Source organism: Notolabrus celidotus, chromosome 3, assembly GCF_009762535.1.
Source record: "Notolabrus celidotus isolate fNotCel1 chromosome 3, fNotCel1.pri, whole genome shotgun sequence".
NCBI lineage: Eukaryota > Metazoa > Chordata > Actinopteri > Labriformes > Labridae > Notolabrus > Notolabrus celidotus.
In genome coordinates this window covers 11,216,859-11,236,565 of record NC_048274.1, presented here as the reverse complement: position 1 = coordinate 11,236,565, position 19,707 = coordinate 11,216,859, and the positions used below count along the sequence as shown (strand labels likewise).

The window sequence follows — 19,707 nt, the reverse complement described above, 5'->3', positions numbered from 1 at the left end:
TGGAATTTTGCAACCCTAGTCAGATCGGACCAAGATAGCCAAGTTGTTGCAGCAACATTCCTCATTCAGCATCCTGTAGTTTGAAATCTTCAAGTTTGTGCCCAGTCGATTTTATTGTTCTGTTCCTGTTGCAAGTCCTGCAGCAGTCCAATAAAATTAACTGGACTGGAATTTACAGTAAGGCTTTTTTCCCCTTGAGCATATCAGGTAGTGCCAAGAGGACATGCATGCCATTCCATTCCCAGTCCAAGCATGGCCAGTGACACTTTTAGAAAGGGTAGTGCATGCTTTAGAAAGTGACGGTGCACGCTGCCAATAAAAATACTTTCAGCTTAACAACTGCAGGGCAGAAAGATGTCTGTTGGCAGAGTCATTTATTACTGCCACAGCATCCTGAGAGGAGCATCCTTTTGACTGCAAACAATAAAGAAGTATGCGTAACAAGGGTGTATTTAATGGAGGTGAAATGTCTCTGCACTCCTGCTGGGCTAGTTAAGACCTGACATTTAGTGCTGCACAATAAACCCATCCTTTACATGTATTTAGTGTTCTAGTTACACAGACTGTCTCCACTTTGAGCGGGTGATAGATTTCCTCTTCAGAAATAACAATATCACAAACCGCTCCTTGGTTTATACTTCACAGAATGAACCCAATTACCTGCAGAAGAAGAAATCAGGCAAAGCAGAAAAACATTCATTGAGGCATTTGTGCTACACCTACATAGCTCTCAGTAGGGATGTGTTAGAGTATTAAAGAGAAACACTGTCATTCCTCAGTGCAGATCTGTGGAGAAGTACTTTTTTTTACAAGCTCCTCTCTTTCCTATTACACATATAAAACCACTGGAGACATTGTTTGTCAGAATGGATACGCAATGCTCTCCTTCCTTCCTCATGGTACCCAGCTCTACTTTTCTGTGCTGGAAACGCGCGATGGACTTTATACACACACATGAATTATGGGCCTGGTGGGTATTGTGACACAATAAGAAGCACAGTGCTGAGCTAAAGTGAATCACGTAGAATAAGGGTGACAGGACAGGGCCATAATTAACTTCCCTGTTCTATTAAGAGGAAGAATGACTGGTGGAACTCGTTCTGCTTTGTCAGTGATCTTAAATGGAGCAGACACCCATCATTCACTGGCTGTGGGAAGCCAGCTCAGAAACATTAAGCAGGAGAAAGGTCTGCTCTTTCAAAGACTGATAACATTTTAACAGCTCAGGGCATTAACAGTGCTCACAAATAATCCATCACAAAACTTCTGCTGCAAGATATTTAACACAATGTCTGTAGAAAACGCAACCTTTAGTCTCACATCAGTGTTATAAAGTTCAATCTTCACACATGACAGCCTTGTGAGCCTCATAAAACTGGAATTTATATAAGTTTACACGATTTCATTTTAATGTGTTTCTGTTATCTCACTAATCCCGGCATCCAAATCAAATGTGCCACAATGAAAGGAGTCAAAACACGTCTGACTCCACAGACAAACTGTGGTTTACACCTGGTGTTTAAATGCTTCACAGATTATCTGGTCAAAAGTTCACCATCTCTAATTTCAGCTATGACTGCACCGAGGTCATGTGATCTGGGTCACCTATGGCAGCTCTCTTTAAGCAGTATGTCTGAAATCTGTCCTAGGTCATATAATGGTCTGCCCTTCAACAAACATCCAGTGAGGTAATATCAAGCTGTCACCTCCAGTCTTAAAACACAAAGCCTACTGTATGTGGAAGAGTTCCTCGAGTGTTCACTTGAGGCTGGCTGCAGAACCACCAGAAACCCCATACGCACCCATTCATAAAAAGACGATCTTTACAGCAGAAATAAACATGTTCACAGCCTGGTTCAAAAAACAGTTTAGGTCTGAGTAGCTCATTTCTCTCTCGGGACGCAATATACAGTGAATTAATTTTGTAAAAACCTGTTATTTTTGAAGATATCAAACTTGTGAGTTTTGCCCAATAAGGGCATGGCTGACTTGATTGACAGGTGGGCACCCTGTAGCCGTTAGCTGGTATGAAATAGGGATAGGCAATGATTATCGAAAATTTGAATATTCATTCACTTGGTAAAAATCAAAGAGTTACTATGAATATTTTCTCATTTTAAAAGTAAAATTTTTCATGGTTTTTACCGGTGCCTGGTTGTAATTCGGTATTCCGCCAGACGTGGCTACAGAGTGTCTTAAAGCTGTTTGCTGACCACATTAAGTACCAGAAGAAGAAAAATGCCAACTGCATTAAATAGGCAAAAGAAGAAGAAAACATTTGTGACATTTGCAGGGATTTTCTCCTTTTCTGAATCTCACACTACTCCCACATGTATTTCCAGAGACCGAGCATGGCTTGTAAAATGTAAACACACACGGCATGCTGTGTCGCAGAAACACTGACGTAAAGCTTGAGACAGACGCTGATAGTGCCCAATACAAGCAGAACCTCGTCCTGCTGCTGGTTAACACAACTGTCACACAAACAGGCTGTTAATGAGTCAGGTGTGTGTGTGCTTGTGTGTGTGAGGATTCAAATAATCGTCGAATGGAAGCCAATGATTATTGAATAGTATTTTGACTTGAAATGCCCATCCCTAGTATGAAACAGTGTACCTTTAACTGTCCACCTGAGATCTGATCACCCAAGATGTACATTAATCCACGTGGGCCTCTGCGCCTCTCAAATGGGCCATGATCAGAAAGTGAAAGCTCAACATTACAATGAAACTTCTCCAATCTCTTTGAATGTTTCACAGTAAGAGTAAAACAGTACACTGAGAAACTGTGATTTCACGGAGTGGGCACAAGTATTAAAGGACCATTTGTGCCCAGAAAAGGCTAATTTCTTCAATATTTTAGTGACACAAAAAAACTGTTTTCACTGCAACACTTAGCCTGAGCTGTGTTGGCAGGTGATTGAGACTGGCCAACTGTTGTAAAAGCAGAGAGGTGAAAACTCTGAGCGGTGGAGTGACAGTATGAAACGCTTCCTTCCAATCAAGCTCCACAGCAGGTGGCTCCTCTGATTGGCAGACCTTCAGCCAAGTAGGACGGACAGAAATCAGCAGAGTTTTTTTGGAAGACAAACCTTTGTACTCTTGGCCTTCATAGAAAATGGCTGGATGACCCGCGATGCAGCATGGGGACCTGCTGTGATTATTCATAAACATCACAGCTTAAGAAAAGGACTAATGGACATGACACAGCTCAGAACTACACAATTAAGTTCTTAGTATTCCTCTGTGTGCCGTGTGTGTGTCCCAACTTTGAGGTAGATAAACAAAGACAAGAAGAGCTTCAGCGGACTAATTATGACTTACAGCTACTTGTAAGACTTTCAAGACTGGATTATTATTAAAGAGGACAGTAAAAGGAGTGAGGCGGGAGGAAAAGAGGGGGAAAGAGAAGTGAAGATCTGAACCCCCCTGAATCTCATTAAGTCAAACAATCAGGCCAAGGAGATCAAGCAGATCTCATAAATGCACACTAGACAGCCAGGGACCATTATCAGCTCTATCCTGCAGGCCTGTTGTTACGATAAGTCCCCACAGAGACCTCAAATATTACAACATAGTATAAGTGAAGTGACAGTGACAGTAAAATGATGAGACTTTAGGAGTAAAATATGATAAAATCTAATTATGGAGCAGCAGTTTCTTCAGTTCATGCATCCTTCTGTTTTCTGCTTGTTCTGGTGCGGGTCACGGCAGATTAAGACTTCACAAACTGGCACTGGAAGATACACAGTATGGTTTCTTAATTATGTTGTTGTGACACTAAAATGTTTCTTGTGATTTACTCAAATCTCAAACTGAATCATAACACCATGCTGCACAGAGTTACATTCAACTAACAGAAAGTACCAAAATCAAAAGTAAAGACTTCAACATGACAAAGGAGGGTTTAGGTTTGATTTTGACATTGGTGGGAACCAATGGCAGTTGCCTATGAGGGGGGACTATTTCCCTTTATTGAAATAGCTTCTAATGTCCATCCATCTTTTCTTGCCTGCCGATGTCCTTAGACATAAGTGCACCGTCAACACTGGCGAAACCTGCAAAGCGAAACAGCCTACAGGGAGCTAAGCCAATCAAAAACAGACCGGTCTCAAAGATGTATTTGGGAGGCGGTGACAAAATGAGAAAGGATTTAACCCTTTGTGTGCCGCATGAAGCAATCCTCCTTCAACCTTAATATTGGTGGGGACATTTCAGTCATCGTTTGAGATTGGTAGGGACACGTCCATACGGTCCATATACAATTCTACCCCACTGCAAAGGACTCTTGAATTTGTCATCCATTCAAATACACTGGATGAATTTAACAGATCTCTCAAGTAGTCCTTCAGTAGCTGCAAACAAGCTCCTGTCTGTATGTCTGAAAGCAGATCTTTCATCTTCCAATTAACACTATGCATCACATGTGCATTAAAATCAACATCAAGATAATTCAATCAATCTTTATTTATATAGCGCCAAATCACAACAAATGTTATCTCAAGACTTTACAAACAGAGCAGGTGTACCCCGTACTCTATGTTCTATTATTAACAAAGACCCAACATCAAGACCGGATCAGATCCAGTCCCATCTTACAGACAGGACTCTGTCTGATCTCATCTTAATCCACCATGAGCAGACCACTTTGCAGAATTTAGCAAGTTACAGTGGCAGGACAAACTTCCTTTAACAGGCAGAAACCTTGAGCAGGACCAGACTCATGTAAGACACACATCTGCTGAGAGAGAGAGAGAGGGACAGGGGTGATGAAGAGAGAGAGATAATAGTGGTGAGATGGATAGTAGTAGTTGTAGCAGCTGGAGTCTGGAACATCCACAGCAGCGACTCAGAGGAACTATGCTGGAGAGACAAAAATAATGTCCCATTGTTCCAAAAGTACCTTGTGCTATTTTGGTATATCAACAGAAAGACATAGAGCATTAAGGAAACAAAAAACAAACATTCTTTACAAACAAGCTGAACCTCATTTATCAACTTCACCATCCTCTGAAACACAGAGCAGCACACAAACATAAACACAAACACATCCGCACCCAGGTATAAAGACTTCACCCTGCTGTTCATGACATCACTGCCAAAGCCCCGCCTCAACAGACTTTAGCTGGAGTAAAAGGAGCTCTCAATCCCTGCCAGCGTTGGAGGAATAGATAGTAAGGGATTCTGAATCTATTTCTTTAATCAGTTCTCACTTACTCTTTTAAATAAACTCTAAGACAAATGAGATAAATCAGATTAAATCTAGTCATGACTCAGTGCTTCCAAGGAAAAACAAAAATGTCCACTTAAATCTCATTTGTCAGAAAGTTAATGAGCTTATTCAATCCATCATAGAAAATTCTCTCATGAAACCAGAGCTAAAACTTTGCCTTTCAGAGTGGAAACAAGCGTTCTGGAAAACAAACATTATACTTAAAGCTCCAGTGAGGAACGTTCTGTTTGTGCAGAATTTGGCGCCCCCTCTGGACAAAGTGGTGCATCTACAGGTTTGCTGATTATGTGCAGAAATTTAGTCAAGGAGTGTTTTCTGTCAAAAGGTGTCACTCACTGTGAATCTTTGCTGCAGGAGACGTTAAAAAAAGGCTGTTTCTTCAGTGTGCTGTAAATTGTCTTGACTCTTGTTCGTTAATATCAACATGTTTTGAGGCATGTGTGTTGTGGACTAAATATCTTCTGATTAATTAATTGAGTAATTCCTTTCAGCAGTTATGACCCAGGCATGCACTTAATAAGCATTATTATTAGCACCAATATCATCATACGTTGATTTGTGGGAAGTGTAGTCCCCATGGTTTTGTTATTGTAGTCCTTTTTTAAATGAATTGTAATAAGCACAAGGATGATGGGGAGTGTTATTTTCATTTCATCTGCACTGAGGTTGCATTCTCACTACTCAGGCCTCGGTCATGCAACAACAGTAACCACAGGTTCTGAGGCCAATCAATATTTCTGATTGATCACTCCTGAGGTTTGAGGAGATCAGTGTGCTAAGAACAGCACAGGAAGCTCCCCTTAACAATACGTGTACCACCTAAATCCAGCGGAACAGACAGAAGATCAGCTCAGCTTTGATTATTCTTCAGGGCAGATTTCAGATCACACCAGATTTAATTTAAACTCCTGTTTTTAAGCTCTACATCTTGAATCTGTCTTGATTTGTTCCATACATTAGAGTGCACAAGCCAAATAATGTTAGTATAGGTAATCTATTAACTTGTCCAGTGAAAAACATGGATAACAGCCTATTACTCCTGTAATCAGTTCAGAGAACAAGTAATCAGCAATGACCACTTTAGATATCAGCTCCTCTAGCTTTGTTTCACAGAGCATGGCCGAGTCATCAGTCCACGTCTCCAGCCAGCTCCCACAGTAATAGCAGCTGCTTCCTCAAGGACTCTCCCATCCATCACCAGGAGGGGGTTACCCTGTTAGTGCTGCTGTTTAGCTACTACTGCAAACATGAGCACATGTACTTGCTGCTTTGATTTTACCACAGGGACATGCTAACTGATCTAAGCCAAGTTGATTTCACAGGGCAGCATCCCTTTTCATATAAAAGAGATGAAAACATGTCGGCATGTTTGCAGACAAGATTTCATCTTTTATTCAAATTGACCCTGATAACAGAGAATGTTCTGAGGTTTCCAGGTCATCTCAGAGACCGCATTTTAAGGAGTCACAGTGTGGCTTCATGAAAACTGCTTATTGGTTTCCATAAAGTATGAACAGCAAATGTTTAAGAGGTAAATCTAATGCATGTGAGCATCTACAGATCCAGATCATTGCATCAGCTTCATATGAAATCAAAGAGTTTAAGTAGTGTTGGCAGAGAGACCAGCTTGATGTGCTTTTCAATTCACTAACTGATTAAAACAGTGAAGGATTTGTTGGTAAACTAATCATCTTTCAAAAGAAGTGTACTCTAAAAAAAACATATATTCAGAGGATATTAAACACAAAAAATATCCTAGTATATCTTGAGGCTTAAAAAAAGGCTCAAGGAAAAAGGGTAACGTAAATATATAATGTTTGCTTTCATCTTTCAATACAGTCACAAATCACAGCTGTGGCAACAAATCTCTTTAATCTTTAATCTCTAAAATTTACATTAAGTGAGAGAAAATAAAGGAGACCCCTCTGCCATCACACCAAGACCCACAGAGTTCATTGTGTTCATTTTTGAAGAGCATATACTGCGATTACAACGGATTCCCGACTACACAAAAGCTGCACATCAAAATCTTGGATATTTAAGATATATTATCAAGTAACATCAAGTAATACCCAAAATTTAAGAAACACAAGGTCTAGCATGAGACATGGCAAATCCCAAATTTTAGCCAATTATGTAAGAATATTAAACCTTCTACCAATGCCCCATAAAATACTCACACATGCTGCCAAATCCTCACAAAAAAACAGATTACATATTTATTTTTAGGGGAAATTAATTGAACAATGTACCTAAGAATGTAACAATGAAAAGGCCTCATGTCAACAAAGTGATCATTGCAAAAAGCAAGCAGCAGAAAGAGACAATTACTTCACAGCATGTGAAGCTCAAATCAAACGTGCATGATTTTTTTTTGCAGTGACACCCTTGCAAATCCGATTAAGATGACACAATAAGAAGCTGGCCAACAAGAGACAGAAACTGAAGAGGGGTGGAAATGTAACAGAATTATGTCTGTAACTGACTGTAAAGTAACTGTCAGTTAAATATACAGTAGACTTTGATTTTTAACACGTAAGCCATATCCTTCTTTATTCGTTATTCTTTATTGGATCCCCATTAGCTTCCACAGTGTGCTTGCTAGTCGTCCTGGGGTCCACACAAGAAAACACAAAGAAGAAAATTCAAAGATCTGAAAGGGGAACTGGATTTCGTAGAAATTCTTGAACAAGATCAAGAACAAGAATTTCTACCAAGTCCAGTTACCTTTTTCAGATCAAGCTTTGAATTACCATGACCTGGATGATTGAGAACCTTCACAGACACAAAGAGGAAAAACAACTATTTAAAATCACACAGTGTGCATAAAACAAAAATGCATTATCCGCCAGCTATAAATATCAAAAATTAAAATGCGAAATAAATTAAGTATCTATTAAAATAAACAATAAGTAGCATGAAATGACAAAATAATGGAAACAAAAACTAAATTGTGGCAGAAAAAATGAATACAACAAAAGTGTCAAAACAGAGATTTCATCAGTTTGTGTTTTAGTGACTTCTGAAACGAAAATGTGTTTTTGATCCGCCTCATGTAGGTGGGGAGAAATATTCCAGGTGGAGGAACCTCTAGAGAGAACACTTCTCATCATATAACTAGTTCCTGGACTTGTTGTTTGCAGATAACCAATGCTCACTTGATGTTTTTCATACCCATGATTAAAAGCAGAATATTTTAGGTTATCACAAAAGAACTGCGGTGTGTTAGTCCATATAACAGTTTGCATAGTCTTCAAATGAAGCATGGCTCTGACTATGGTTACTCTATAGCCTAAAAAAGGGGAATCAAATAAAGACAACAGTTTCATGGGCACTGGTGGCCTAGCTGTCCAAGCACGCCCCATATACAGAGGCTATAGTCCTCGTCACAGAGGTCGCCGCTTCAACTCGAAGTTTGGAAACACCTTCTCATTCAAGGGTTTGTATTTATTTTAATTATTTGAAACACTGTAGATTAATACCAAAGACATCAAAACTATGAAAGAACATATATGGAATTATTTAATTAACAAAAAAGTGTTTAACAAACTAGAATATGTTTTATATTTTAGATTCTGTAAAGTAGACCCCTTTTTCCTTCATGACAGCTTTGCACACGCTTGGTATTCTCTTAGTCTGCTTCCTGAAGTGGTCTCCTGGAATGGTTTCTAATTAACATGAGCCCTGTCCAGAGTTCATTTGTAGAATGGCTTGTCTTCTTAATGTGTTTGAGACCATCAGTTGTGTTGTTCAGAGGTAGGGTTAGTACACAATGGATAGCCCTATCTACTGATGTAATCCATATTATGGCAAAACCATATTATTCATAGTTTTGATGTCTTCAGTATTAAACTAAAATGTTGAAAATAATTCAAATAAATGAAATTCATTGAATGAGAAGGTGTGTCATAACTTTTGACTGGTAGTGTATAACTTAAAAAAATAAAAAAAAGACAAAACTTTTGCAAATGATGAAGATTAAAAACGAAGCTGAACACCACACATGTCAAATAGCTTTTTCAGATCTTTTTCTGACAGAGCTGTAATGTGCATTCATAGATAATTCGTCAACCTGAAATGACTAAAGCTTTCTCCAGTGCCTTAATGAAAACCTTTCCTGTCCGACATGTAAACAGACACCATTCATGCTCCGACACAAACTGCCTTTTTCTTTCAGTATGCTGTGAATGGACATGTGTGCTCTCAATGGTGTGAAATCAATGTCTTACAGAAGCTGTGAGTCTGACCCTTCATACCACTCCAATTATCTTCTCTAACACTGCTGGTCAAACACGGATCCCTGAGGAACTGTTGTGACAGCACAACCACATCTATATTTATGCTTTGGATCAGACAGAATGTTTGCTCAGTCAACAAAGCCGAGCTGAACAGGCTGCATCACTATGCATTGTAATCAGGGAAATTCAAACACATTTGTTTCTGTACCATTGAAATACACAGTTTTAATACGACAGTGGATAATGATTACACCAACGTCAAGTGTTCTTCTGCATGATTTTCTCAATTGTGATGTGCAAATTAACACAGAGGAAGAGAAAGTTGTTAATACTGAGACAGATTTGAACAGGTTTGTGATTACTAAACTCCTCTTTTTAAAGTTACATTTTTTGGGCTTTTTGCCTTTATTGCATAGTACAGCTGAAGAGAGACAGGAAATATGGGGAGTAGAGAGTGGGGGAAGACATGCAGGAAATGGTCGACCGGTCGGGAATCGAACCGGTGACCCCTGCGACGAGGACTGTAGCCTCTGTATGTGGGGCGCTTAGACCGCTAGGCCACCAGCGTCCCTACTAAACTCCTCTTAACCACAAAACGTCTCAGTTCCTGCACTTAAAGTCGTGTCGTTTTTATTTTCAGGGCATCTAACACACACAACTGATTCCAGGCAGAGCTGCAGTCCCTGGCTCTGCTATCAACGTGCTTTCTGCGTACACCATGACTCATGACTCATGCAAACTCTTGACTCTCGCTCTGATCTAGTGACTCCGTCTGAGTCTAAACGACATGTGTTTTGTGGAAAAGACTGTGACATATTCCTGCATGTGAGCAATGCTTTTGTGCTCCGTGAGGCGTGCTACTGTGTGCCAGGCCCGAGCCCAGCCCCACGTGATACAACAACAATGATGTAACAACAATGACAGGGCTCCCCGTCCGTCATTATGGCTTTGTCTTTGACATGGACTTGAAACAAACAGGGCAAACAGGCACGGAGCGCAGCATAACCAAACCTGACTTTATCTAAGTAAACGAACAATCATCTTACTTTCACTCACTGAGTGGCTTTGTGTGTCCGACTCTTCTCTCATCTCTTACAAACTAATTACCACTGCTATGAAAAGGTGGGAGCTTACACTCCTCTGCTCAAACACTTGCACATAACTCACAATATATGAATTCATCACTCTTTGAGGAAGATACAGATACCCTGAATCTACAGTCAGCAGAGCCTGCAAACGAAAGTCCCATCTGTTAAGCAGACAGCAGGTTGCTCTGGTACGACGAGCAGCAGGTGTTTCAGCGTCCCGCTCTTCAATCTCACTCACAGTGAGTCTACTGCAGCATCAAAACCAAGCTGGTCATTAAAATCTCTTTATTTCCGAGTGGAATATCACTTCCTCAACAACCTCAATCATCACTTCAACCAAGCCCCAGAAGTTAGTTTCCCTTTCTTCAATGTCTCCACATCACACAATCCGAGACAGAGTCTACAAACTGGTTTTCAGGGAATCCTGAATCATTATCAAAACAGAGAAACACATTTTCTATAAAGGCTGAACAGGTGACTCACATGTGACTGAGACAAAGAGTTTGTAAACACATTGCTATTATCATAGCTGAGTATAAAGGGGACCTTTTTATAGACAAGATTATTATTCTGCCTTTAAACCATAGACTGTTTAATAAATGGACGTAGTATCATTGACGTCACCCATCTGTTTCTGAAGTGCTATTTTGAGGCCGATCATTGGTGGGTGCCATATTGGAAATTCTGAACACAACCTAACTTCTGTCGAGTGTGAGGTAAGGAGGCGGGCCTTTAGCCTTTTAGCTAACAGTTACAGGGTGCCCACCTGTCAGTCATCCTAGGACTACTTCCCTCTTACCTCCTCGCATATATTGCACAAAAGAACTCAGGAAGTCATAATCTTCGATCTCAGGATCTTTTTTTACTATCTGCTCCGAGGGTCAAGACTGAACTTGGGAAAAAGGCTTTCAGGTTTGCTGCTCCCTTGACCTGGAATGCTTTACAAAAGGATCTAATCTAATCTAAGCGGTCCTTAAACGACTTGGAGGCTGAGGCATCTGCCTGTAGATGTTTGTTTAAATGTGACATGCTGTTTATTTTGGACCTGTTGTGTAGCTGTTGTATGTGTCTGCTATTTGTATTTATGTCTATTGTAAAATTGTAACTCTGTAACTGCGCTGCGGCCTATCTTGGACAGGACTCTCTTGGAAAAGAGATTTTTAATCTTAATAAGCATTTCCTGGTTAAATAGATGTTATAATAATAATAATAAAATCAAGCTAGCCATGCCCTTATTTGGGCAAAAGTCTTGAGTTTAATTTCTTTGAAAATTCAGTTATAAAAAATGTACCCCCTCGTACAGTGTGTGCCAATAGAGAAATGAGCCAATCAGACCAACACCGCTTTTTTTAATCTTTGCTGTCAAGATCGTCTTTTCGAATGGGTGTGCATGTGGTTTCCAGTGTTTCTGCAGCCAACCCTGAAGAGGATGCTGAATGAACTGCAGTTTTTAACACTTCCGCATTGGCTTCATATTTTAAGACTGGATGTTTCTGCTTGCTTGAACACATGAAAACTGCACTTCCAATAAAAAAAATCTGTTGAATCACACCAGAGAGAAACTCTTTCACAAGATATCTCCAACAGAGATAATCTATAGTATACTTTACACACCAAACAAACCATCACACTCTGAAGCCTTCAGGGTCCTCGCAGAAAGTGTGCCTTTCCTGTATGATCAACTTTACTTGTGTCAGGTAAAGATGAGTTCAACACTGTCAAATGTAAACTGTTAGAAAAAAGCTAAATGTTTTTGTATCATGCTAACTGTCCTGGAAGCCTTAAAGCTATATCATTGCTAATCTATTACACGCCATGTGGAGCATATGCATGAACAGCAGAGAATTGGACAAGGCCGCAAGGTTGGTTTGAGAAGTTTCTATTGAACTCTGTGAAAATGAGTCACCAGTGGAATCCGTTTCACTTTTCAGGTCAACACAGGGACACTGTTTTTAGGACAAGCATCACTTTAAACAACTTTGAGTTTAAGATCCGTGTTTGAACAGATTTATTAAGCAGTTGCAGTCGACAACAAACAACAGGTGTTTTCTCTTTGGCAGGTAAAGTCCGACACCGAGAGAACAGGATGCCCAGTCGTCTAAGAAACAGGAAAGCTGTGCTTGTGTGGCAATGTGTTGTGTGTTTTGCAGCACTTGATTAAACAAAAGGTTATCACTAGTTCCCCTTGTGCTTTGTTGAGTGGCTGAACCTGCTGGATGCCTTTCTGCTGCTGTGTGTTGTTATGAGAGTCCATCCAAAAAGTGACTCTTGTGCATAGAGCATGCTCTGTTGACTACACTTCTTATCAAACCATGCATGTCCCACAGCGTGCTTCAAAAACCATCTCAAGGACAAGTGATGTCACCTCTGCTTTAGTAATCCAAAAGGATTACAGTGCTAATCCAGCATAAAAGTAAGAACACATTAGTGGGCTACATTTCTCGATTGTTTCCATCTTTAGGTTCCAGCTACTAAACACTTGTGGGCATTGCTCAGAGATCAGCGGGGCTGCGATTCTGCACTTTTGCCTGCTTCTCTTGAGACACTGTTCACCCGCTGTGACTCTAAATGTCAGAGTGTAAAAACAGCAGCTTTCACTCAGGGTGCAGTGGAGGGAAGTCACTACTGTAAGTAAACAAAGGTGTGTCCAGCAACACAAAGGTGAGCACACTCGAGCTCTCCTTGACTTTCTGACACTCAAGTCGATCATAGCAGGAAGAATGGATGTCCTCTGCCGGACACTGGAATGCAGGTTCTCACTTGGCACTCTTATTTTTGGGAATGAGGGATGTATATCTGTCAAACCAGCTAGCTACAATATAGAGACGTGGTGTTGTTGACAAAGTAGACATACCACATGCAAATGTGGAAGTCTGTGTGCAGAGCATGACATGCAATTCTCACACATATGATTCAGCCATCATTCCTGTCAGACAGGATGAACTTAAATCCTGAGGCTGCATGTGTTATTCAACTTTCGCACAATTACTTGGTGAGCTAACAGAAGCGTAAAGTGATGCAGTGACTCCCCGGTCCTGCAGGTGCCTTGTTGTTGTGTCAGAATCACTAATAATGAGCCGAGAATGTCTGCAGAACATAGTGAGGTTGAGCCAGGGTGGCATGATGGCGCAACTGCAGCACAATCCCAAATCTCTCCGTCTCTCTGTCATACATCCATCTGTTGGAGTCTCTCTCTTTTTCAGCCTGGGTCAGTGTTACAGTCGGCTCGGATCATGATTCTCTCCAGCATTTGTCACATCCCTGGCTTTGCTCCTGCTGTCTCTAATGATCCTCTCTCTTCTTGTTCCGTCACACTTCTACAGTATTCTGTCCATCCTAAAGCATCTCACCCTCTCCACCTCACCACTCTGCCTTTCTCATCTTCTGTCTTCCCATCCTCATGCTCTCTCCTTCTTCTTCTTCTCCCACTACCCACACACTCATTCAGTATTCATATTATAGAGGACATTTATGAGCATGAAACCGAGCGTGTGCATCTGCACCATTTTCGGTGCAGAGGAAACCTACATTTTTCTCCTCCAGCCTTCCCCTGTCCCCCCCTCCTCTTCTTTATCTAGCTAATCCAGATTCTGGTTTTGGTTTCGTGTTGCTTATCTTTTTTAGACTGAAAGCCATGTGCCACTCACTCCTACTCTCCCTCTGCCTCTTTCTCCATCTTTTTCTCCCACTGCCACCCACTCAATCCCTTTCACCTCTTCCCACTCCATTTTCTCTTCTTTCACTTGATGTGATAGTATGTGCACCGAAGACTGCATGTGTGTGTGTTTGTGTATGCATGGATGTTTTTTTTGCGTGTGTTGAGGTGGTAACATATGTGCTCTGCCAACCTGTCTATGGCGTGTTGCCATAAAGCATGAACAGCACTGTTTGGCATGTTCCTCTTCTAATAATGGAAATATATCTGCATCACTTTGGTCCATGCAACATGCTGCTGCAAGCTGCTATAGGTTTCACAGTGTGCTGAATATTGTCCTGCGTATTCTCACATGTTTATCTAGCAGCAGTCCGTTAGTTGCCTCTCTGCAGAATTACATGATTTCAGATCTGCAGCAGATTGATTTTGCAATACATGCAAGTCTGTCCAGGAGGGGACCCACTGCATACACACAGTCTCCTGCAGAGCACCTGCTAAACCATTAATACTGTCTCCTTATGTCAGAGTCACACAGTAATGCTCATGACTGCACTCTGAATGACTCACTCTGATCACTTGATGATGTAGAAGATCCAACAAACATCAAAGTTATCAATATTCAAGTGTGTCTGATCCCCTGTTGATATGTTTCCCTCAGATCAATGAATTGTGTATGTGGTCCCTGAAAAGTGAACCAACTATTGCCTTGCACACCAGGTGGATGTATCAGACAGCTCACATAATCTGCAGCTAAATATGCCAATTATCTCATCACCAACAATTAACTTTCATTTTAATTCCCATGCCTGCCACACTAGAGGTAACAGGAATCTCTGTTTTCTATATTTTACCATAAAGTTTGAGAGTAAATGATTGTTGCTCTGTTTCGCTGCAATTATTTGTTCCATCCAAATACTACTCTGTACTAACATTTTGAAAAATAACTTTTTAAAAAGGTGTCTCACAAAAAAAATGGGCTTCATCTCAAGGACCAAACCTGATGTGTTTTTAAACTGCACAGGCTTCACATTGTGCATGGATTCATTTGATTCAGTATCTCAGACCTAACGGATGTTTTTGCTTGAGCTGAGTATTTATTCTTCTCTAACCTACGTAGATATTCTCTAAGGAGTCAAACTTTGAGTATTAGACATAACTTTGATTTATCATTCTTCAGTTTTCTGAGTCAGCAAACATAGTAGTGATGAACTTCTATGTTTGTTATTCTCCTAAGAGAACACAGACACACAATCAGGATATGACAATACAGCACAGACAGGTTTTAGAGAGTATGCACGCTTACAATTTTGCTTCTAAACTTCAGTCCAGCATTACTCTTTTACTCCACACAGGTCATTTAGCCCATTGTCCAAAATATGAGCCATAAATGTGAGTTCCATGCCTGATTCAAAAGATAAAAGACATATAAAAAATCAAAAATGACTACATTTGAAGTATCAGTATTGTCAGTGGTAACCTGCAGGACCAACACAACCAAGTGCTGCAAAATGCGAATGCATCGTGTGCTGCTGCTGCACCATCCTGATGAAATGTTATCCCAAACATCAGCATGATGCCCTATTAAATCAAATGATGTAAATAACAGCAGATGAGCCGGGCACAGGAGGGGGGTTGAAAACAATGATTTGGAACACAAAGAGACAACATGTTGAATCTGTCAAGACTCCCTGGTTTCAGCAAGGGTTGTAGCCTACAGGGATACCAGAACACCAAGTGTAAACACTAATATGACATGACATGGCTTTGGGTTTTAAGTGGAACTGGTTTCATATTTTTATGCACGTGTGTCTATACTTGATATGTAGGAGGCAGGATGCATTGCAAAAGATATACGTAGTTAAATATGTGAGCGAGTGCCTCTGCTCACCACAAAGTTATCCGGCCCTTTAGAATAAAACAGTAGATTAAAGTAGATCCACATCACAGTATGGGCCTCTGTAAGTGAATTGATTACCTCTTCCCCCTCATTCTTCATCACTGAACTCATCTCTGGTTCTGCTCAAAGTAAAGCCTGGGCTAACATATGTTCAAAGCCCTTCAGGGTGTAATGGACAGCTCCACCTTCTCCAGCTGACAACCCTGGGCCTGTCATACAAAGCTATTTCCTGTGGCTTAGTTGACATTGATATGAATCATTATATCTATCCTGTGAAATGTACAACAACAACAATGCCAAGTGTAGGCATTTGGCATTGGATTGGAGAGAACACTGTGACAATAGAGGAAAACACAGTAGGCTAAGTGGAAGTCGTGAGGAAGGAGGGCCCAAATTATCAGTGGGATATTCTCAGTGTGAATGATAAATAGGTGTGACATTCCCCTTACTGTCGCTGTGCTGGGTCCCTCTTTAGTAGGAGGAAAGACTGGAGCATGAACAGGTTAAGCTTTAAGTCTTGTTACTCAAGTCCCTTTAATCTAGGAAATACCAATTGACTGACAATTTAATGAGAACATGAGCAGATAATAACCAAAACTGCTTCTTCACCTTTCATACTTTGGGGTACAAGCAGTCTGCACTTGTAGGAATGCAACTGTCAAATCACTTTAGGGCTCTTCCAACTTGGGATTGGTATTTCTCATTATTTTGACATTGCAGATAATTTACTATAAATAAGAGACATATGTAAAAAAAATAAAACTGAAGCAGTAGTTAGCAGCAGACCTAGCTGGTTGTTTGTGCAACAGCATCTCTGTGATTTCAACAAGTCGATTAGCAGCAGCGGCGGTAGAGTAATCTCATTTAATCAGGACAGCTGCTTAAGGTGGCATCCTGCAGGCCTAGCTAATGTGGATGTGGCCTAAGATATGTGTCTCAAAGCAGCATTAAATGATGAGCTAAAAGCCGGCTCACAATGTTCCTGCCACGGCGCACTGTCTGTCCTACATGTGCATGTAGCACAGAGCAGGTAATCGGTCACATAACCATTTCCAGTCTCCTCATCCGGATCCTGCTGCTCACCTGAATTTTGACGATGCCTTGCCAAGACCCACTGCATTGGTTCCGCTCGCTCTCCCATATCCTTCCGAATGCCGACCCGCCTCAGCCTCGCTCTCCCCGGCACCGGCTCAGGGCTTGAGGGGATGAAATCACGAATGTGTCGCCGAGAGATTTATAAAACCCTCACCGACGTCATTACAACTGCAGGATGAATGAAGCCAGAGAAGACATCAAAGAGCAGGAGCTTCCTCGGTTATCTGCCGGCTGTCAGGCAAACACGATACATGCCATCAAAGCGCGTAATCAATCACACGGTCGTTTTTTAAACCGCCGGTCACTGACGGCTTGGTTCTCCGCGTATTTGCAACACGTCGTCGGCTGTGGCAGTCCAGTGAGAGCGGGTCATTCTCATATCCCTCCGTGGTGGGAACTCGATGTGATGATTTCTGTCTACAGAAAATAGAAGTGCATCTGGTTTGACGAGCCCCTCGTTTGACTCGCTGCAGTCGGCAGTCTGTGTGTGCCATCAGCCGGACAACTCCCGAACCCCAGCACCCACAGCAGCTACACGGAGGCAGCGTTTCCCGAGAACCTGGCCCATCCCCTCGGACGTCTCTCAAACAAAATACGCTAAAAATGTATTTTCCCTTCCGTATTTGGGTGCGTAAATCCAATACAACGCTGTGTTTACGCACAGACCGCAGACACTTTGGAGATCCTGCGGAGAAAGGGCGCCACTGGTGGTTTGTGAATATCAAGGAATCGGCAACAGATTCAAAGAGAGCAGTGTTTTTTTTGAGAGGTTGCCACTCCCCTTTGTGAAGTCACCAGAAATACCCCCGGGGGAGGAAAAATGAGACCTCAGGGTTTGTTCTGTTACTCTAAACTTCTGATTCCTCTTTCTCATATATACCTCATCTGGTTAGAAATAGCTCGGGGCTCTCTTTAATGAAAATATTTTATGTTGGCCTATTTGACTGCTTTTCTTCTGCCAATGCGCAGGCGCAGATGAGGAACTTTCGTTACCACAGCGACGAAACAGGCAACGCTTGGCTTGTGGGGTGGATAAACATTCATCTAAACCTGAATGCTGAGGAAACGTATGCAAACATTTCAGTTTAAATACAGAACAATTCAGGTCTCACGGTTTTACGCACGTCGTGCAACTTCAGTGTGAATGGAAGCATACCTGAGCAACTCGTTATTACGTCAAATTACATTTAATAGCAGCTTCCATGCGTCTCCAGAGGCTAATGTTTATGTCATTTTCCATATGTAAAAGCAACACCTTATGCGCAACAGCACAGGCAATATGAAAACACGAGGTATGGTTTTACGCGTCATTTGGGTTTATTTTTGCTATGCACATTTTAATAGAGTACTAAATGTTAATACAAAACGGGGAGGGGACAGGCTTTCATTCCGACATTATTTCTAGAAGTAAGAGTTAAAATCTGATCTCATCATCTCCCGAAGACACCCTGCCGTACAGATTACCATCTTGACACAACACTTCTGCTTTGGTTCGACGTATCCCAGGCGTGGATCAACGTCACGCCTTAAAGTCGACTCATAAAAATAGGTGCACTGTAATGTGTCAGATATGTAGGCGGACAGGTGAAAGGTATTCCAGGAATCGTTTTTAATTAAATCAGCCTTATTATAAAAACATAAGTACAAGATTTCTCGTTTAGTTACGTGGCCGTCTCACTTTCACACACCCTGCTGGCAAGACTGCTGACCTGACCTCTGTGCTCAGGGTTATTCACCAGACATCTGCTGTCTGAAAATAGATTAACTTTGCCTGCAGCCTAATTAGAGAGCCTGTGCAATATGATTGCATTTGGTAAAGACACATTATGTGCTAGCTTTTATATGAATAAATGCTATAATATGAGCAAGGCTATTAAATATTTTCGAATCAAACATTGGTATGGACAGGAATAAAAAAATATGATGCAGGATGCTTGGATTTCATACAGAAAATAAACATCACGACTCATCTCCTTATAAAAAGACTGAATGAGGAGCTACCTTATGGGAACCAACAGGAGATGATGAAAAGGAAGTGATGTCACTGGGCTAAGGGCCGTCATACCAGGCCTATACAAGTCTGCTCTAACCATTTTATAACAATGGCCTATCTGTGCACTGCAGTTTGGCTTCTAATTCAAAGACTGAGTGCTTTCTGATTTGATTCTGTCAATCAGCAGTGATGTCCTGACATTTATGCAGATGGTCAAGCCTCTGTTTGACCTTACACTGGAAGAGAAGCTACAGAATAATGGATGGATGGAAAAAAAAGAGAGCGGGCATCATTTATATATATTTCCAATTTGTACATCATAGATCGAATATACAGAAATACCATAATGCAAGGATACAGTATGTAATTGTATTTTGTTCTGTTTTTCCTTTCTTCTTACTTATTTATTTTAAATAATCATTATTTTGTTGCGATGACATAGAAAAGTGACAAGATTATGTTTTTATTTGACCCTTGTATTTTCCTTTTATTTATTTATTTATTCATGT

At 41.0% G+C, this 19,707-nt stretch overlaps 1 protein-coding gene across 1 annotated transcript in view; it reads right to left on the bottom strand.

Moving 5' to 3' along the window:
- The window catches only part of dagla (diacylglycerol lipase, alpha), a 42,921-nt gene extending 24,844 nt beyond the window's left edge, over positions 1-18,077 (bottom strand). The window contains 1 exon segment of the mRNA XM_034680074.1: positions 17,194-18,077. The gene's annotated coding sequence lies outside the window, so the exon portion shown is untranslated.
- Between the last annotated feature and the right edge of the window lie 1,630 nt (positions 18,078-19,707).